This window comes from Nanorana parkeri, unplaced genomic scaffold, assembly GCF_000935625.1.
Source record: "Nanorana parkeri isolate BGI_ZX_2015 unplaced genomic scaffold, ASM93562v1 scaffold34, whole genome shotgun sequence".
Lineage (NCBI taxonomy): Eukaryota > Metazoa > Chordata > Amphibia > Anura > Dicroglossidae > Nanorana > Nanorana parkeri.
The window spans coordinates 2,467,835-2,490,388 of NW_017306302.1; the positions used below are offsets into that span (position 1 = coordinate 2,467,835).

General features: G+C 43.4%; 1 protein-coding gene across 1 annotated transcript in view; it reads right to left on the reverse strand.

Moving 5' to 3' along the window:
- The window catches only part of ERBIN (erbb2 interacting protein), a 225,326-nt gene that overhangs the window by 159,171 nt on the left and 43,601 nt on the right, over positions 1 to 22,554 (reverse strand). The window contains exon 2 of the mRNA XM_018569304.1: positions 7,416 to 7,526. The gene's annotated coding sequence lies outside the window, so the exon portion shown is untranslated. The remainder of the gene's footprint in view (positions 1 to 7,415; positions 7,527 to 22,554) is intronic.

Below are 22,554 nucleotides of genomic sequence, written 5' to 3' on the forward strand. Positions count from 1 at the left end.
AAAAAAAAAGACACGCATACAAAACGCTAAATAGGTGTCGCTTAGATGTGAATCCAGACTTAGTGCTGTCCGTGTCCCCATTGGGCAGCATTTGCCCCCCTTCCGGTCTAAATGACCTGAACAGAAGACTTCTCAGTGGAAACACACCGCAAGGAAAAAACAGGTTTTGTCAGAGTGTTAGAAGGATTAGAACCCCCTCTGTCTGCCTTCCAGTAAAGGTATCACCTCATTTCCCTATAAAATACATGGCTACTGGGACAGTAGGCAAGTGGAAATTAATTCCCAATTGAGACCCAGAAAGTATATAAGAGCAGAAAAAAATTGGCGTCTGGAGACGGCAACCCGCAGATGCAGCAGTGCCGTCCGTCCGTTTTTTTACTACGGGCGGACGGCAAGAGGTTAAAGAGGAATATCTTTAAAATAACAACAAACACACCATTAGAAATGTTTAGTAATGACAATCTACAAACTCATACTTCTCTTTTCCTATCCAGGTTTCTGGCAGCGGCCATTTTCACTAAGGGCAGGTTACTCGCTCTCCTTTTACTTCCTGGAACTCTGGGACATGTGACCATGCACATCATATCAGGGGAGGAAAAGGTCTTTCCCTGAGATCTTGTGAGATTACAGATAAGATTTCCCAGCAATGCTCTGCTGATGTAACCTTCCCAGGATGCAATGCTTGGGCACATGACATCATTTGTGCCAGAACTGGACAAGGAAGTAGATAAACTATTTGTAAGTAAATGAAAAACAAGTTTAACGAATTGATGTAACATGATTTTTGCAGAGCTGCATGCTGATGTGCTTTTTAAAGAAAGAGGGTAAAGGTCCACTTTAAGCACAGGTAGGCAACCTCGGCAGTTCAGCTGCGGTGAAACTACAACTCCCATGAAGCATTGTAAAACTGACAGAGACTCCCAAGGCCAGAGATGCAATGGGATTTTAGTTTCACCACAGTTAAATTGCGGAGGTTACCTACCTGTTTCTAAAACGTAGCACAACTATCCTCATGCTAAATGTACTCACCTAGCATTACTTTTTACAGATAAAAAAAAAGTGCTCATTATTTTATTAACTTATCGGGGGCCCACTTACAACATAACATTAAGGGTAGATTAACAGAGGGTCAAACCCTGCACCATTCTATGCAGGGGGGAACAAAATAATCCCATTCACTTGTCTTGGACATGACAAAACGCTCAAGACAAGGCTTCCCATTTATTTCACCCCTGTTCACCCGAGTGCACAGTTTCCCACTGAAGTCTATGGGACCAAACAGGGCTGTAATCTGCCATGTATTTTTTGCAGCAACAGGTTTTTTTCTGCGTGTGACAAAACGCTCAGGTGTGAACAGGGGCCATAGAAAATGAATGGAATCCCTTGTCTTGAGCGTTGTCATGCTTAGCCTTGAGAAACAAAACGCCGAGGTGTGAAAGGGAACTAAGGGAACATGCACAGGACAAATTAGGGCCGCACACTTCCCAACCCAGTGACCGGTACAGCCCAGTGCTTCTGAACAGTCACGGCCTGTACAAATCATGACAGGCTGACACTGTCCGCAGCTGTCCCCATGTAGTTCTTAGTTTCCTAATTTTTTTTCTGGAAAATTCAACTCATCTGTATGTACCCTGCAACACGTGCACCACCCTCCCTGTTACCCGCCTGCGATCTGCAATGAATGGGATCTCAGGAAAGTGTCAGAATATGATAATCACGTTCAGATAAAAACACAAAATTCTATATACAGAGGAAATGCAGCTTCTATCATCAACAGCAAAGATGAAATGATGGAGTAAAATCACTGCGACAGCTTAACGCCGGCAAACAGCAATTTCTCCAAAACCAAGTGAACCTGTGACACCGGCTTCTGCTCTCCTGCCATTCATACAGTCAGTTCCCTCCGCAGGTAAATATATAATGGCTTCCAGTCCCATTATGTCACATACAGATATGAGCCATCTGCTGAACAGACATGAACTGTTTCACCAACATCATCTCATTACACTTCACAAGACTAATGCTGCCGTTTAAATCTCATCGCTTCAGCCAATTTATCAATATTAACCAGTTGACATGCGTGGTGTTAAACCCCCTTCCCATCCAGGCCATTTTTCAGTATTCAGCGCTGCGGTACTTTGGCTGACATTTATTCCGTCATGCAACGCTGTACTGAAATGAATTTTATACCCTTTTTTGGGGACAGATAGAGCTTTCTTTTGGTGGTATTTATCCACCACTGCGGGTATTGACTGCAACTCCAGCCAAAAAATGTTGTGTTTTTTTAGTTTTGGATAGCATACAGAAGGGTTAACCCCTGTAAAGTTTGTTTTGCTGTGTGTGCCCCTGTTCAGAAGATTTCACCTCACTTTCTGTCCCTTTGACAATTTTGGGTCGTCATGGAAACAATGATTGAACGCTTCAGTGGAGACACCTTTTTCCCATGATAACTCTTACAGGAGTGAATTTCCCTTCCTAGTGGTAGATTTCCTCTCACTTCCTGTTGTCTCAAGGACAGGAAGTGAGATTAAATCTTCCCAATGAGGATACAGACAGCAGTAAAAACCTCACAGTGACCCGGAATAAGAGGCGGGCACCCCTTGTCTGCACATCCAACAAGAGCCAACTTCCTGTAATGTACGTACAGTACTTCGAACCAGACCCAAAAAGGCGTGCACTCCTTGTCGGCACGAGCCCGGTAGCATTACAACTACCCCTGCTGTACAGTAATAGCCTCCGTTTGTAAGTAGGAGTCATATGTTTGTAACTCGGGGACTGCCTGTAGAGCGCAGCCGGCATTTCCACCAGTGCTGATTGGGTGGGCTACCCCCGCACTGCAAGGGTTAACTGCTCGTTTTCAGGACACTTTCCGAAAGAGAAAGACCAAAGAAAGGCCACTTTCCGAAACGCCACATACAACAAAAACTTAAGATATTGTGAACACGATGGGTAAATAGCCATTTCCAGGGCTTTTGATTTGCAGTCTACATGCAGATGAAATGGTTCTCCCTCACAGTGTTCTGGGGCTATAGCAGAAACAAAACCCTCTGGGAGAGAGCATCCTGGAATGTTATATTGTAGACACCATTAGCCACTGCTTACAATGTAATTCACTCATTTATGGAGTCATTTTAAATTGGGTGGCGGGGGTGGGGGGCTATTCTAAAGAGCAGACCTTTAAAGAGAACTTTAAAGTTCTGCTTTAAAGCCTAGTTAAGCATCAGGTCTAAATTCGCTTAACACATTCCAGACAAATCAAAACAGTCATGAGCCTGAAAAGAAAAGCCCATCGTACTGCAGATCAGGACCCTTGCTCTCTGTGTAGAAGCAGTGGTCTCTTTGCAGAAGTCTGACATGCCCCCTGCTGAGTCAGAGCCAGAACTCTCCAATCAGAGGACAGCATGAGCTTTGAGGCGCATCAGACCTCTGCACCTTCTCTGCTGCTGCTAGCAGGGGACAGCCTTTCCTACTCGGGCTGTGGCTGCTTTACAAAGAAAATTAACTGTAAGGCTGGCCATACACCGATAGATTTTTCGATCGGGAATTTTTGTTGCTGCAAAGAACCCTCTTTCGATTCTAGCTCGAATACCCAATCATGCACAGACCAATGTAGATTTCGATAATCGTTCGTTAGCAATACTAACTCACCGAATTTTGTCGATCGCCAGAACGGATTTTTGTTTGCGCGTGTGCAGTGTTCTGGCTGCTGGTTTTTTTTTTCTACGAAAGCGCCAATACATCGATTTTCGTACGAGATTCTAAAAAAGTTTCCTTGCCTAACCGATCGAGGAAATTCGACCAGAAGTACATTAATTTAAATCTTTGGTGCCCCATCAATTATCATTCAAAAGACCATTCGTGGACGATTTCCAAACAAAAATGGATAGGTGTATGGGCACATAAAGGACAAAAATCACACCATTTCCTGTTCCGGAAAATGTGTAAACCTGCCTGCAGTTCCAGTGCATTCCAGACCAGACAAAAATCAGACATGCAGTATGTTTCTGGTCTGGAACGGACTGCGCTGGTGTGAACAGAGGCCAGAAATAGTCTAGGGATACATTAGGATGTATTTTGGGTCCTGAAACAATCTGGTCCGGAGATGATCTGGACATGGTGTGAATGGGCCCTAAGACTTTACACACTGTTTGTTTTAATGCACCTGGAATGTATTCATCTGATTTGAACTCAAGGTTCGATTGGGCTTTAATGACTAAATCACACAAGACTGATTGAGAGTCTCTGAGATGTATTGTATAATATAAACTGAATATTATCGATTCACTGCATCGAGGAACCACCGAGCATAACTTCTTGATTGAACATGTTTCATAATTGAGACACAAGGGTGTATCTACAGGATCATAAAAGTAATGCAGCTCATTCTGTACATTTTTTACCGTTCATATTATGGACACATTGCCATTTCTACTAACAAGAATTTTAAGCTTTTTGTTTTTTTCATTCTCTTAAATTATACATAAGCCTCCTCAAATGGCGATTTCATTACACTGCAATGTGCCGTAAGAGACCTTCAGAGAGGTCTTAATGTGTGATTTCAATAGACCACTGCTCTGAATAAGCTACTGTTCATTACCAATTTCCATCCTCTCCAGGCAGATAGATCGGCTATTTGCTGTAAGCTGTGCAACTCTTCTCAAGATAAAGGCCAAAGGATTGGAATTACTTTGAGATGCAGAAACCCTACAAACAGTGCAGCGCAGTACTAGAGAAGCCTTAGGAGTTAATAGAAGTCTTTGCAGGTGTAAAAAATTCAGCAGGCCTCGGTTTCAGGACACATCTTCATCAGATACGCTTTGCTAGACATTTGACAGGCTTCTGAGATCCAGCTAACCTGAGGAAGTGAACCCGGTAGCTGGAGGACCACTCACGTTTAACACACACACTCAAATAATCATTTCCAGACAAGGCAGGGATTAGAAATCTTCATGTAATATTTATTTAGAATAAAGTGTTTTCAGATACGTGAAGGGCTATACAGAATGAGCATTCCCTTACAACACTATACACAATAGTATATTTATTTCTTGCTCTTGGGAGAAACTGAACACGGTTCTCTACAGATGTAAAAGAGAAGAAAACAGAAACATGTATATTAGAAGAAGTTATAGTGGACGAATCTATGTTGTGCACAGGAACTATTATTAATGGGGTGAATGAAGGATTTAAAATATATGGGGGGCTGTGTGTAATAGTATCTAGTAAGATGACGTCAGCACTCCAAAGCTTCCAAAGTGTGTGTGTGTGTGTGTATATATATATATATAATCGTGTACTGATCGCCCTTTGATCTCCTGTCACAGAGCCGTGCCAGTCCCGGCCGAATCTGGCACTGCGGAACTCGGGACCGGCAATGGCAGCGACAGCTGCTGGCAATACAAACGATCGGGCGTCTTGAGACACTTGATGGCTTGAATGTAAAGCGCCGACCTCTCGTCACAGACGAGCTGATTTTTCAAGCCCTGTATATATCTATCTTAAAAGGGAAGTAAAAACAACGCAACTTATCTGTCAACTCATTTAACATCTCAAGGCTCCATTTACACCTTAATTTTAGGTGCGATTAGGGATTCCTGCATCAGGAACTTGCGATTTTATACAGTAGGAATCCCTAATCTGCCGTTTACATCGATCGTGTGTCCAGAGAGACAGCAATTGATTCTTAACGGCATGTTATCGTATAAAACCTAATTGTACAAAGATCATCCAGTCAGATTGTAAACCTTGGATTGTGATGACCCTGGATAGCAATGAAAACTCAATGGGTATTTAAATCCATCTCTAATGTATCAAAAACTAAAACAGAAGTTTTGTGTGAACATACACTTTAAACGCATTATTTGTACCTCGACATTCAGTCTGGCGTGCAGTCTGTAGACTAATCTGTACTGGTAGAAGACATCACTGACTAATGCATGTACAGTTGAACAGTGCTCTTTGAAACCCCCCACTTCTCTTAAAACAAAAACTTACCTGACACGCACCCTACATAAAAACAGTAATAAATGATGGCACTTGGAAACTGTAATCAATTACACTCCATAAGTAGGTTACAGAACATTTGTGTTCCATGGATACTAAATATAAACCATCCACAAATAAACAAATGATGGCTTTGCATACTGCTGGAATGCAGAATTCAAGAAGTTATCTGGTTGTCAGCATGACAAACACAGAGCTTTATTGGGGGACTTCATTATCTATTACGATGAAAATTCCTATCAGAATACTGTACAGGACAGGCACATCCTTGTAATGGACAATTTCCAGCTAGCTAATTAGAAAGTAAAATAGTAACATACTATGGGAAGCTGTTCAGATCACTAAAAAAGAGCAATAAACTTTTTGGGAATATTTCCTCTGCAGGACGTCACAAAATCAGCAGCCCAATACTTGATAGCCTTTAATACCTCCATCTTCACCCACCCATTACATAATGCTGACTGACAACACAGCCTGCACACTGCAAGGTGCTATAAGCTCCAAAACACTGGAGTGAAGTCTTTATTAGAGCTTCAGGGCTACCCAGCTGTGAACAACGTTAAAAACATGGGCCTCGACAGACAATGTAACGGAGGAGGTTAAGGCTACCATTACAATAGCTTTAGGCTGTGTTCACACCAGCACTCAACTGCACAGCTGCTGGTGTTCCTGTGCTCGGACAGTGCCGATTCATTTCTTTTTTTTTTTTTAGAACTTTATTGAATCATCATAAATGACATTTCACCAGTGTTGTAAATTATGACTGAAATAGATATATTAGGGGTATATTTAGGGTATAGGTATTTAGGGGGTATATTTATATTTATGAATGAATTAGCCAAGACCCTTCTCCACTCTACCATCAAAAAGTGATTTTTATTGTTTTTAAATTACTCAGTTGGAAAGCTTTTCCCATACCTACGACCACAACAAAAATATTATAGATATAATATATTACTGTATTTCTCCTTCATGAATCTCATACTCCCCATTAAAGGGGATGACCAGGTTAGGAAAATGATTGTTGTGTTTCATTTTGTCTCAGGTCTCTTTCCTGATCTCTGCCCTTCCTCATGTTGCAGAACATTTATTAATCTAAGGGAGAGTACGTAGAAATACTGAGAGAAGGACAGTAGAATGCCAATACAGGAAGTACTATAAAAACGCACATATGTGATGTGGCCATCAAAGTTATAAAGCCAGTACACATCAATGGCAGGTAAAAGGTTGAAAGGACTTAGTTTTGTGTGTAGGCCATGCTACTGTTTGTCAAAGACAATATAACACATGAGAATTGGGGTGATGCTTCACCATTATAGTGATACAAGGAAACTGTAAAAAGCTTAAAACTGTCACATGACTCATCATTGAGGCAACAAAACGTCCTAGCCTCGAATGGGCCCATCACTTACCCGATGACACGTCCCTTTCTTGGCTTCTTCTCTACACTTCTCAGCCCGACAGCAAAAACCTATTCCAGAAATTCAGACATCCGTTGACAAACCAAGCGCTGAGCGACTGACCTAATGGAGAAGACATAATTAATCAGGTTAATACACTACCCACTACAACTGATGATTCAAATAGGAATTAAAAAAAGAAATTGGAAACTCATCATTGGAGAAACCTGGTGTGCCATTACGGACCTCCTACTGAAAATGCTAATTGCAATTATGCAGACTCTAGTGCAAGTCCTCATCTCCATCCTTGTACCAGGTCATTGACTCAAAGTATTAAAGCATGTGGGTGGCATATCAGGCAAATAGCATTTTCAGATGGAGAGGTGTAACCTCATAAGAGGTCTTCAAGTACGAACCTGATCATGTACAATCATTTTATTGCAGCATGCATATTTTATACACTGAACTGACAACCTTCACTATGGAAACAATAGCAATTATCCAGAAAATCCATTCTACAGACCAATCTCTGACCCCACCAAGATCTGCAAACAAAAGGGACTGACTGGTTCATGGTTGGGAAAAGCGCACCACAATGACAGCTTCAATCAGTTTCAAGCACTTAGAGCTATTACTGCAACTCTACGTGGGTCAATTGTCTCTACTACGTGGCGCAATTGTCTCTAATAATGTTTGTATCAGACTCAAGCTGGCCATACTCATTGCAACTTGACAGAGCTATCAAAGTTTTGATAACATATTTGGTCAAAATCACAAAGCAATACGAGACAAAAATTGGTGGTTTCGATCAATGGCAAGACGATGGGATTGAAAATTGCCTCGAGAAAAGATAGTGGAAAAATCTGATCACTTTCAATGAAACTGCCTTTTTTTGTAGTTTCAACTCCATTTCAATTTGATCTGTCAAGTCATTATCCAGTTTTAGCTTCACAGTTGTCTGAGTTCTTGTCTTTGGATAGCAAACTGCTTAGTTTCTGACTTGCAATCATATTCGCAGCTGTGGCGGCTTGAAAGTAGTTTACATTTACTGAAAATTCACAGCTTTAGAGAATAGAACTCAAAGCTCAGTAAACATCCATAGCGCATACTTCACAAATCACAGATCTTTTTTTTTCCAGTTGGATCCTCAGTAAGAAAATTCTATGGCAGGAGCACAGTTTGGTGTCTAAACAGGAAAACACAATCTGTTTGATTCCTAATAAAAGCAAAAGTAAAATAACAGCCAATTCCATCAATGAACTAACAAATGCATAAACACGGCTATCCCCGACTGTTCACTTGCAACAGACTGTAATAAGAGTGAATACAAATGATATAAAACGTAGGCAGAGAAAGTCTAATATGCAGGAAAATGTATCCAGACATTTAATGCTCACTGGTTCTCATCAGTACAAGATATGGAAGGGCTTCAAATTCACCAACACATCACGAAGTAAAACATCACAGCACATGGCAGAAGACACTGGCACCTCCGAAGTTCTAAATGCTAAAGATACAGATAGAGACTGCACGCTGGAACAATAGGAGACACGGGGCTATCGGAGAGGCAAGTATAATGGCTCTGGCACAAGCCTATAGCAACAGTCCCAATTCCAAACAAAACTGTTTTTCAACTTTTTTAGATTTGGGGGAAGGTTTAGATTTATTTTTTGTAAATGGGGAAGCTTAGAACAGACTCATTACTGTGTGTTTACATGTCCTGGTGATGACCATTCCCCTTGTGTGACACCAAAATGACGAGAAATCTTCCCAGTGGAACAGGTTTGCTTTAATGACTAGCAGCACACTCCTTACTTAACCACCATTCTATTAAACCACTGGGCCGAGGACATACGTGGAGCTTCAAGGTATGAGAGAGCACACGTCTCTCTCCTTGCTGTCATGTGACATCTCCGATACTTGGAGAGCACTGACTGGGGTGACTTGCAGTGCACACAGGCCTTTCTTACCTCACTCCTGGCAGCTAAAGAAGGCAGCAGGGAAGTGAAGGCCCCATTCACACTTACACATCGGTCATACTTTTGCATGCGTTTTTGCTGCTGTTGCCGCATGTCAGCACATTCATTTCAATGAGGCACTGAAGCTCATGCAGCATTTTTGGCTGCAAGCTTCCCAAGTTTTTGACAATGCATTTGTGCGCTGACAAGTGTCTACGCGCAGGCAAAGACGGGCGCATTACTGGCCGCATTTAGGGCACCATTAACAAGTAATGGCACCTCAAACATGTCACACGTTTGCGTGAATGCTCGCACATGAGGTGCATTTGGCGTGTTGTTGAAACAGAGACTAAGTACTGCTAGGAAGGATGGCATTAAAGCACAGGTTAGCTTTACATTTTATTTAAACGTACACTTAAAATGACATTTCAGGTCACATAACCCATCTATAGAAGATATGACAAAGATACTTGTGGTGACCAAATTTAAAGTGTATGCTACTCCAAAAAATAGAATTCCATATATGTGTGTTGGAATATTTATATACTTCTTAATAAATGTAGGCTTAAATGTCTTTATTTTATATGTAACTGCTAAACACCTGGTGATCCTGCCAGTCCCCCTTGGTTCCTGTTGCAAACTAACCACGCCAAGCATGAAAGCAGATCTGTGCTGGCGTGGCCAGTTTGCAGCGATAGGAATGCTGCAAGCAGCTAAAGGACGCAGTGCAGATGACGCACCTTTAAGTCCTGTAATCGCTTTTCCTGTCATGCCTCCCAGCCCTGCTGTATATTATCAGCGTCCAAGATGCCTGTACACTTTAATGCATACACCTCTAGGCTTGCTTCAAGCTAATGACTGGCTGCAACACCCATCTTTATGCAGGGCGAGGCTGGTTGTTCATCCCAACTACTACCTGAGGGCACTTCTGCCTGTCTCCTAAGACCTAAAGAAATGCTGAGATATGCAAAATCGGTGCAAGGTCCCCCCCCCCACGCAATTAGGGGGACAAAGACTATGCACTTCACTTGACCACTAAGAAAAGAAAGTAAAAAAACCTTTACTTTGAACATTTTAGGATATATGGCATGCGTGTGTTCAGTTTACAGTTATTTTAATCATACCAAAAAACCAATGACAACCGACAAGTAGCTCCCGAGTAGAAGACGGTTGAGAAGCCCCGGGGCACAAGTCTTATTAATCGAAGCAGGATTTAACTGAAATAACCAAGGACAATTGTCACAAAAGGTCACTGCTATGTTGTGTCAATGAAAAAGAGAACACAGCAGCCTGTGAATGTTACACCAAATGCTTTATGACAACAACACCATATTCTTTCATCCCTACCTGATAACCGGAACATTGAAAAGTCTTTTGTAGGACAGCCAAAATCATTAATTAACTGAATACACTTTCCCTGCAGGGTCTGGCTGGCTGTTGTGTTTGATGTCAGAAGCTGCGGGGCCGTCAACTTATTCAGTGCCAGGAGAAATCCTATTTTACTGCTTCGAGGGAATTGAGATTAACTGCAGTTTAGTAATTTCATATTCCACAAATCTACTTCTGTTTGTGCATGTATAGATGATATGTCATTGCCATGCAAAGAGCTGGGTAGTCATCATGACAGAAATGGTTGCCCAATCAAGGATAGATTATATATATAAAAAGCCCAATGAGTTTCTGGTCTCCTGATGGACCCTTGCATCCTTCATCCAGTGCTGCACTGACGTGTCTGGATTCTGAGTCATGTGGAAAGCAAAAGATTTGTCAAAGGACCTGCGGGAAAAGGAAGTTTAACTGTATAGAACAGGAAAGGGATATAAAAATATATCCGAGGAATGGAGAATGCCAATCAGCAGTGTTCAAACTGTAATCAAGAAGTGGAACATGAGGGGCTCTGTTGAAACCAAACCACGGTCAGGTAGACCAACTAAACTGTCAGCCACAACTGCCAGGAAAATTGTTCAGGAAGCAAAGAAAAACCCACAAATAACTTCAGGTGAAATACAGGACACGCTGAAAATATGTGGTGTGGCTGTTGCAAGATGCACAATAAGGAGGCACTTGACGAATGATGGGCTGCATGGTCGAGGCGCCAGAAGAAAGCCATTACTACGCAAATGCCACAAAGTATCCCGCTTACAATATGACAAACAGCACAGAGACAAGCCTCAAACCTTCTGGCACAAAGTCATTTGGAGTGACGAGACCAGAATTGAGCTTTTCGGCCACAACCATAAACACTACATTTGGAGAGGAGTCAACAAGGCCTATGATGAAAAGTACACCATTCCTGCTGTGAAACACGGAGGATCGCTGATGTTTTGGGGATGTGTGAGCTACAAAAGGCACAGGAAAGTTGGTCAGAATTGTTGGCAGTATGTTATCAAAAGATACTGTAGGACAATTTGCATGCATCAGCCCGGAAGCTGCGCATGGGACGTACTTGGACATTCCAACATGACAATGATTCTAAACACAAGGCCAAGTCGACCTGTCATTGGCTACAGCAGCGTAAAGTGAAGGTTCTGGAGTGGCCATCTCAGTCTCCTGACCTCAATATCATTGAGCCACTCTGGGGAGATCTCAAACGTGCAGTTCATGCAAGACAGCCCAAGAATTTACAGGACCTGGAGGCTTTTTGCCAGGAATAATAGGCAGCTTTACATCTGAGAAGATAAAGAGCCTCATCCACACATACCACAAAAAAGACTTCAAGCTGTCATTGTATATATAATCATTACCAAGTGCATTTCTCTCCCTTATTCATACAGGGATTCTAGGCCCATCTAACTAAAGGCTAAAAACATTGAGGGTGATCTTCTAAAGCAGGGGTAGCTAAACACTGGTCCTGCAGCTGTGGTGGAACTACAAATCCCAAGTCTCAGGTAAGTGTAGCATGCCCTTTGACAGTCTCCTAAAGCAGGGTATACACAGGACGAATTTCCTGATAAACTGGATGAAATTCGCACAGTGGGTGCTGCTGTCGGCACCCTTCTGCCCGGCATCCCTCAATCGTTCAAGTATTCTGACCACAGCCTCTATTAGAATGCAAACAGCGGGGGATTCAGCCATAAAAAAAATGTGTATACCCGACTTGAGCTCCCATTCACACCTAGGCGTTTTGTCACGCACATACACACACGCGACAAAATGCTCAGCACATGAATTCCTATTGCTTTCAAAGGCCCCCTACTCACACCTGAGCATCTTGTCGCAAGCTGGAAAAAGTTCCTGAGCTTCCTTAGGGCATTTTGCAGCACGTTTGGCCCCATAGACTTCAATGGAAAAGCCTGAAAAAGCGCTTTGTCTTCACGTGCGTGCATCTACAGCTCCAAAAATGTGCAAAAATGCACAAAGCACGCTAGTAAAACGCGCAAAAATACTGCCGTCCAGGTGTGAATGCAGACTTAGCGTCTGATCCCCACAGTGCTGACTGGGGGCTGCACAGGTACTTCTGTGAAGAAAAAGTGACTGACTTCATTAAAGGGCTCCATTCACACGGGAGCGGTTCTCCGCACGTAATCAGCTGGCCGAATATGCGCGGAGCCGCTCTAAACAGTAAAAAAACAATGCACTTTAAATGTGCATTGTTCAGACATTTTCTGCGGCCGGCAAAAAAGTCCAAGCAAGATGTTTGGATGGATTCCGCTCGTTTGTGGCTATATTAGTAGCCGCAAATGAGCGGAACCCTTGCAGATGAAAGAGTTAAGCATTTGCGTTGCCACGTGGTCTTCTGCACGGAAAACCACGTGGGAAACGCAAACGCTATATGTGAATGGAGCCTTAGTCAGGAGATCTAAATGGATACTCTAACAGAAAGAGACCTGGTAGGCACTGACCACGTATTTTTGTGTCAGGAGTAAAGCTGCAACAGTTAAATCGATTTAGTCGGTTAAAAATCGACGATTGAAAACGTTGCCAACGTTTTCGATCGTCCATTCGTTGGCTATCAATTGCTTAGCCTGTTCGGGGCTCCACACACGGCCTGAGTCACACGTCACACGCTGCTCCCGACGTGCCCACGCCGCCGCATAAGCCACGCCCACCGCACAGGCTGAAGCCGCGCACGCCGCTGGTCTCCTCCTCGCCGTGCGCTCCTCAGCCGCCGCATAAGCCACACCCACCGCACGCTGAGGACATGCATCTGGCCTTCTCCTCCCGGTGAGCTTCCCGACTCGCCGCTGCCCGCCGACAACGCTGCTGCCCGCCAACATGGGCATTCAAAGTCGAGATCGGCCGGGAGCTTTTTAAGGTTTCCGGTTTTGTTTTTTGTTTTTTAAGCGGCACACTGCAGAACATTAGTAGCTATAGAGGAACACCAAATCCCAGCAATAATACATTAACCAGCCTGTATAATGTATTATTGCTGGGATTTGTTGTTCCTCTATAGCTGGTGGTATTCTGCATTGGGCTGTATAATGTATTATTGCTGGGATTTGTAGTTCCTCTATAACTGGTCAATGGTAATCTGCATTGCGCAGTATAATTATACAGCGCACTGCAGAATACCACCAGCTATAGAGGACTACAAATCCCAGCAATAATACATTATATACAACGCAATGCAGAATACCAGCAGTTACAGGGGACTACAAATCCCAGCAATAGTACATTATAGTATAATGTTGTACTATTGCTGGCATTTGTTGTATTCCTCTATAGCTGTTGGTATTCTGCATTGTGCCGTATAATCATTCTACAGCGCACTGCAGAATACCATCAGCTATAGAGGACTACAAAAATGTACTATATTGCACACTACACTTTTTTTTTTTTTTACTTCCACCGTGCCAAGCTTGCTCCTGTGATGGACTACAATCTCAATAGAAACTAGTAGTCCATCACTTGGGCCTCTTTTTTTTTTTTATCCGATTAAATCGAACTTAATAAATCGATTATGAAAATAATAGTTAGCTGCAGCCCTAGTCAGATCATCAGCTTTAAAAATAAAAATAAGAAAAATTAAAACTTGATTTCAAAAAGTGTCAAAAAGAATTCTGTCCACAAAAGGAATCACTCCAAATGGAATGTTTACAGTTCCAATAGAGACATTTACAAGGTGCTCTAATATGTACCCATATAAACAGCACTCTACATTTCAAAGTCTTGGTGGAGGAGACATTTATTTTACAGGACGTGTTGCTATAATAATACAGCTTGTAACAACTGATACAAAAAGATAAATCAAAAGCTCCCCAGCATGGGTATACAAATCCAGAACCATGCTGAAGAGTATACAGAATGAAGGTGGAAAAGCTGGGAACTGCAGCTCAGTACTGACCAAGGACTTATAGCAGGTACCGTCTCCTAAGGATTTCTTTTGCTGAAGACAATTGCTTGCTTTGGGCTTTATGCAGAACGGACTGCACATTTGCTGCAAACCAGATGTCTCACCACTGTGCATGCACCAACAACTTGGCATCTGCTATATAGATCCAACAGAACATCCATATGACACAGGAATGCCAATAACCTGGACAGGAGAGCTCAAACACCTTGTGAATCACAAATCACAGCTTATGCAGTACAAAGAATCTGTCTGTACAAGGCAAGTTGAAAGGACATTTAGCAAAAGGTTAGAATGTTGGAGGTGTTTATAGAACATCTTATTAGGCTTGTCCATATACTAAAGAAGAGCTGGCAGACCCAAAAAGCCATTCTTACCCAAAATGTGTCTTTAGTCAAAAAAAGGCTAATTTTAAAATGATCCATACAAAAAAATGTCCCTGCAATGAGGTGGCTCCTCCCCATGATGTGCAGCCTCACGTTTGTCTGCAATCACAGTCTCTGCGTTTTGATCCAGCGCGGCGGAGGAGGATGGGGACAAAATGAGTGGGGCTCCCATGCTCGAAAAGGGGCGATTGGCAATCTGCCTGGAACGACTAGGGTGCCATTAGAAAATAATGGCACTGACCGCACGATCGGCGGTGGTGTGCGATTCCGTGACCACCCAGCCATCCGCTCTGTTTCGTGCACGATGACCGGGCAGTCACGGATCGCACACCACTGCTGATTGCGCTGTCAGTGCCATTATTTTCTAATGCCACCCCAGTTGTGCCAGGCAGATTGCACGTTTTCCTGCTGCAATACAGCCCTGCCCGTGCGGTTGCACACGATCACAGTTGAAAACACTGCAGATGGGGGCAGCGGGGCTGGTCTTCATTTTTAAAATTTTTATTTACTTTGTAAAATGTTTTTGTTTTATTAATTTTTACATTTTTATTTAGTAACATTTTTAATTATAATTTTTTACTTTTTTTTAAAACAATTTTTTTTCAACTTAACTGTATTGCTATCACGCAGGGATTAACAATCCCCTGTGTGATAGCATTTGGAGGTGACAGGTACTCTTTATTGAACCTGTCACCTCCAGGACAGGAGTTCTAGCAGGCACTGTTGCTAGAACTCCTGTGACAGGAATGAGCAGCGGCCGCCGAGGACAGAGACTGAGGGAGGTGACAGAGCCCGTCACTACTCCACGCCCCCCGCTCCGTCCCCCGCTCTCAGCGCTCCACGCTCCGTCCCCGCTCTCAGCGCTCCACGCTCTTTCCCCGCTCTCAGCGCTCCACGCTCTGTCGCCGCCCTCAGCGTTCCACGCCCCCCCCGCTCCCAGCGCCACTCTGTGCTCATTTAAGAAAAGAAAACCAGCCCTGCTACTTGTCCGTAGCAGGGCTAAAACAGTGGAAAAAAGCACTCGCCCGGAACTACATATCCCGGGCGTCGGGCGATACGAATTACACTCCCCTGTCTTGTATCACAAAAAGCCAATGCATTTTGGGGGTTTGAAGTGTTCCCCTTTATTGTGGTCACCCAATCTCTTGAATAGCTACATCCTGCTGAAAAATGTAAAAATACAGTCCACTGAAAGTAACTTTGCCTTGAATGGCAGGGGACATTACTACGAAGGCAAGTGTAAGTGGGTCAGAGTGTGAGCTATTAGACTCTGTCCCTCTTCACTCCAACTTCAAACATGAAACTACACACAGATGCAGGAAAGCCTAAATTAGAATGCAGTTCAACTACCATTCATAGGCTTATAAAACAAAGGAAATTAGTAGGTGTCCTTCCATGAACAACACAGCTAGGGTTGAACGACGGTGAGATCTCAATTTAAACTTACAGAGAACTCATCAGCTCGACAGGCAAAGAAAATCCTCCAATGCAATAATCACTAAAGAAAATTGCAGCTTCTTGGGAGGATTTGTCGGAGGTCACTCACATGCTGAAGGGACACTCACCATGTGGTCTAGTTTGTGCTTCCTCCTGCGGGATGAAGAAAAGAAATCTAACAGATTCCTGCATGCACGCAAAACAGTGTGGCTGGAAAAATAAACCCCAATGGACTTTTGTATCTCAGAATACCTAAACTATGACTGCAGCTGACAGGCTGCAGTCAGTGTCCGGGTTAACAGTTTCAGCCTGGCTCCTTCAGGGCTTGTTCACACCAGATCTGCATGAGTTTCTGCATATGCAGTGCAGTTTGACGGGTTTCTGATGCGTTCCGGTACGTGTTTTTTGTTTTTTTAGCCTATAGGCTTTCAGGTGTAGCCAAGTGTGTTTGCATGCATTTCGGTGCGTTCCAGAGCAGAAAAAATATGGCCTGCTGCAGTTTTTCCACATGCGCTGGAACTGAACACTGTGGTGTGAACTAGAGCCAAAAATACCATTGGAATACATTGGATGCATTTTTGATGCGTTCTTAAACTGCTCTGCATCTGCTCCGCACTTGGTGTGAACAAGCCCTCAAGTAAAGTCAGCTGAAATTCTAACAGTATGACCAGCTTCAGTTTGTGGACTGACCGGAAGTGTGATTGCAATAGCTATCTGCTGAACACATACTGCCAAATGAACTTGGGTTCAAATACTTTCCCTGGCATTAGTGAGAAGGGAACATTACTCAATGAATCGAATGAATCTACACCCAACAAGTGAGACTGAATAACAAGTATTCGCTGAGATCTCCAAATGTAGCCAGAAAAAAAAGCCTCCTCCTTCATCGGGTTCATGTTAATATAAGTCAGCACTATTTGTTGGCAAGAAATGAAATAATGAATATGGCTAAGTCTTACCGTATCCTTCAAATGTAAAACTGCAAATTCCTTCCAGTAGAACATTCCTTTTAAAAACAATTTAGGAGTATGGTGTTGTCGATTCATTATTTAATGGCTGGAAGGCACAACATTCTGCTGACAGAGCCTCCTGTACGAGAAGCGCTCTATAAGCTTAAATGTAATCTTTAATAAAACACTTACTTCCCAGGCTCCATAGTGAAGCGGAAATATCACTGCACACGACTTGTGTTCCCTGATACAAAAATATTCCCACTGGTGTTCTGAACTGGAACAAGGAAAACCGAGTGCTTATCCACACCAGCCAATTTGTAACTTTCTTAATGCAGGTTAAAGCCCCACTACATAGTGCACAGGTAAATTGTCACTCTGCCCCCTCTAAATGAAGGGCTGCTGGCCCAGCATTGTACATGATGACATTACAGAGCTGCGACTGGCCAAGCAGTGAAGAGGGTTCTGTCGCATGGAGAGGAGGAAGCCTGAGGAAAAACCTAAGTATTTGTACTTAATCCCCCAATAGCCAAAGAGCATGTAACTCATACACTGTAAAACTGAAAGAAAACATCCAACTAGCTCCTAAAGGAAACCATTTCATTTTTATACAGCCAATATTTTATTAATACCATTACAGACGTTATAAAGCCACACACAGTTTTTTTTGCAGAAAGCTTATTAAGCAACCAATTATATGGAGAGTAAGAAAAGCAAAACCAAAAATAAACTATACTGGAAATGTAACAGAGGATCCCAGAGAGACAATTTCAGGGCCCATTCATGCCAGTTGTGTTGGGGCTCTGCTGGGTGTTTACTCCAGTGCAGCTCTAACACAACACACTTTTTTAGCAAAGCGCTATGAGGTACTACCACACTGCACCGCGCTGTGCCCATAGAATTTTAAGCATCTTTTTTTAATTGACTTTTGTTGAATAAGCCGGTCTGAAAATTGTCCTAGCTGAAGAGTGACTGCAGCCAATTAGTTGCCATCACGGTTTGTGTATTGTGACAGTGTCGGGTGCCCGTGTTGATGATGCAATCAAGCTTTTTTTTCCCCCCCTCGTACACTCAGTTAGGGATAAACCTGAATAAAATGCCTAGTGTATGGCCAGCTTAAGCTTTCATTTTACCTGTAATGATAAACTGTAAAGTTAAACCTCATTACTCAATCATACCTAGGGAAAAAAGCTTATATACACGCTTCCATAAAGTGGCACTAGACTCATGAGATCAATCTTAAAAAATACATTCAATTACCTCAACTATTAACAAAAATGTATCTTATTTGTGTGTCACTCAGCTGTAGATCCGCAAATCATCTCTGAATTGGTGCCAACACTGTCCTTCCTTCTGGAGGGTGGCTACTTTTGTTCCCCATGGTCCCTGTGTGTGTTGTAAAGTAGTCACTGCTCCAAGCTCGCTCCTGTGATGGACTACAATCTCAATACAACTTAGTAAACTAAACATGAGATTGTAGTCCATCACAGGAGTGAGCTTGGAGCGGTGACTACTTTACAACACACACAGGGACCATGGGGGAACCAAAGTAGCCTCCCTCCAGAAGAAAGGACAGTGTCAGCACCAATTCAGAGATGATTTGAGGATCTACAGCTGAGCGATACACAAATAAGATACATTTCTGTTATTAGTTAACCACTTGCCGTCCGCCCATTGTAAAAAAAACGGACGGACGGCACTGCAGCATTGGCGGGGTTTTTTTCTGCTCGCTCGCTCCCACAGCGGGCACACACGGGCAGAAAAGACCCGAACCAATGCAAACACCCGTTACCGGGTGTTTCACATACAGACGATCGGCGGCTCCATAGCCCGCCGATCGTCTCTATGTGCTCGTTTTTTCGGCTTCTATCTTTCATTTCCAAAGCTTACCTGAACAAAGTGAAGGGAGAAGCTGATTGATTGCCATGGGCAACTGCTCCAGATTCTTTCTGCTCCATTTTTGATAAATTCCCCCCAATGTGTGTAAGGGATTAATATTATCAGGGATAGTCATGTTTCAGTTCAGTATTCAACCACAACATGCCACATACACAGGATGTTGGGAACATTCAGAATTTGATGCAGACTCTTTATCTTCTAGGTTGTTTTCTGCTACATCCACTCCACAAGCAGAGTTTGAATGGTCTCCTTCACCAGATCCATGTACTTGCTGCCAATCCCTCCTCTTCCCTTATATTAGGCAAGTTAGCCCAGTTGAAGTATAAAAATAAACTAACCAGCCACCACTTCTCTTCGTATCGCTGACCTAGACCCTACTTATAGAAATAATCTGATTACCAGAGGTCAAACCTTCCACAAAGAAGCACTGCTGAGAAAATATATACAGAGCACCACAGACCACCATGTACAGTACATTGCCCATGTAGGGCACAGCAAGAGGCTTGACTTAAAAAGTGACATTAAAGTCACAAATGTGCCCCCCCCTCCCATTGCTGCTTTAAGGACTCACCTTAAATGATGTCTCTTCATCTGATCATCTTCTTCCTTCCACTTGATTTCAGGAGTCCCTCCAGCACTGGTGCCGGTCTCTGATCCAGTGCCGACTGCTGTCTCTTCCTGTCCCACGGTGTCTGTCCACCGTAGGCCTTACAGGCCCTTCGAGGGCAACCATACTGATGATGCGGCCCTCGATTAAATTGAGTTTGACACCCCTGGGTTAAGCAGTCGATGGCCTACAAGAATCTGCATGTTCTTCTAGTCTTGTAGTCCCACAATAACAGTACGAACACAGGCTGTAGAAGACGGACTTCACACATGCAGCCAAAGGATCAACATCGTGTGCTCCTGACTCCAGTGATCTGTTATCACAGGAATGGCAGGTGTGGAGGTCTGGAAGGAGAAGACCTGCAAGCTCAGAGAATGTGTGTGGGAGAAATGACATCATGCTATGTACTGCGAACATTGTGTCAATAACAAACAGCGGCTTAGTCACAGGAGTGCTCGGAGCAAACAATATAATGCGATTAGATAAAAATGTTCAGTACACCTCATACTACAAGTTCTGGTTTGTAAAGAAACTGGATCATTCAGGAATGTGTCGCCAAAGCAACCAATCAGAAATTCTCTCTCAAATTGTATGTATAGCCAAAACTTTTAGTTTTTTTAAATCAATAGAATGAGATAAAACCCGAATCAGTTTAATTTTTGCTTTCTGGGTCCCAATGAAGGGATTGTCCTTTTTGTCCTGGAGGTTCAATAGGAAGTGAAATGCATCTCTACAATGTGATAGCCGTCATCGGAATAGGTGCACTCTTTGGAAGATTTACCCTCGCCTCCTGCTCTGGTGACAACTGTAAAGTTCCACATTTCACATTAATTAATATTAACAGCAGAGGTCACCAGGCTAGCAGCAGGATCCTGGGTTTTAAAGTGACGCTAAACTCAGAAGTTAAATCTTAAAAATACATTCAAGTACCTTAACTATTAACAGGAATGTATCTTATTTGGGTATCACTCGGATGTAGATCCTCAAATCATCTCTGAATTGGTGCTGACACTGTCCTTCCTTCTGGAGGGGGGCTACTTTTGTTCCCCATGGTCTCTGTGTGTTGTAAAGTAGCCACTGCTCCAAGCTCGCTCCCATGATGGACTACAATCCAAGGCTAGGTGCACACTCCTGACCGCGCAGCAATCGTGCACAAAACCGCGCCGTCACGGAGTTGCCCACCGCAGCCGATCACGTTGTGGGTGCCATTATTTTCTAATGGCACCCCAGTCGCGCCGGGCGGATCAGCTAAAAAAAACGACATGCAGATGTCACCCAATTTAAATCAATGGGGCCATGCGGCAACCACTTTCTACATTGATTTCATGGATCTGAACGCAGTACAAGTTTACTGGTCTTTATGGAGTCATAGCAATCCACACACCTGCGTTGAGATCCATTTAAAAACAAAAATAAATAGTATTTTTTGTGCTCACCATGAAATCCTTTTCTCTGTGTTCATTGGAGGACACAGATAATCACTGACTGCAGGTGGCGATATACCCAGTCTGTAATTATCTCCAGCAGAGCTGTGTCCATCACTTAAAAGGAGAACTATGAGGTGAGTGCTTTTCACTCACCTCATAGTTCTAGCCGACCTGTGACAATGAGACTGTCACAGGTCGGCTCAGTAGATCGGGAAGTGAGCGGACACATACCGGCGTTCGCTCACTTCTCGATCCTATCACGGTTCTCTGCCGTGACAGGGGAGGGGCTAGATTCCCCCCTCCCCGCTCCGATCCTCCAGCGCTGACTGGCGGAACGGACGGGGGAGGGGGCGGGTACAGCTGGCTCTGCCTCTAGATAGGCAGAGCCAGCTGCCACTCACGCAGCTGGGCGGATCCAGACATAATTTTCGGGATCCGCTTCAGCTGCGGCGTCTCAGTATACCACGAGCTGTAGCTCACGGTATACTGAGCTTTGGGTGACGGGAGGACGCTAGTTTGTGTCCTCCCGTTACCCTAAGGAGAACTATGGGGAAAAGCCCTAACCCCATAGTTCTCCTTTGAACTGATCTTACCACAGTAAACGGAATAATTGTCTGCGATGGGTTTCTGAGCTTTGCATATCCTCGCTGCCCTTTGCGCTACTCTACTACAAAATCATGGAAATAAAACCTAGAATAAACCTGACACACTGGATCTAAATAAAGATTAATGTATGATTTCATCCTGATAGGAGGTTGGCTGGTGGCTCTTCCCCGCATACCCCTGACAATACAAATATTAGTGGGCTCACTTGTCTTTAACATCGAGCCCTGGCCTCTAGCAAATCCCTGCCGCTTTGCGGTAAACATTCATCTTCCAATAAATGCTGCCTCCAGACAGTAATTATGAAGATCCTGTTTTAGCTCCAATACACTTGCCTAATAACCATGCTTCATCAAGTGTTCCGGCTGCCTTCCTCAACTCGTGTGCCTTAATCTTCCTTGGGTCTCTTTAACTGTACAATAATCAGGCCCCCACCTCCTTTGTCACTTATGTGTTATAAAAATTGCTTTCTCTGAATAAAGAATGCCGGTCTCTCCAGAGGACGCACCAGCAAACGTATGCTGATGGCATAACAAGAAAAATTATTGAGCTGGATCCTGATCAATTATACATGAAAAATCCTCGATGTGTGCA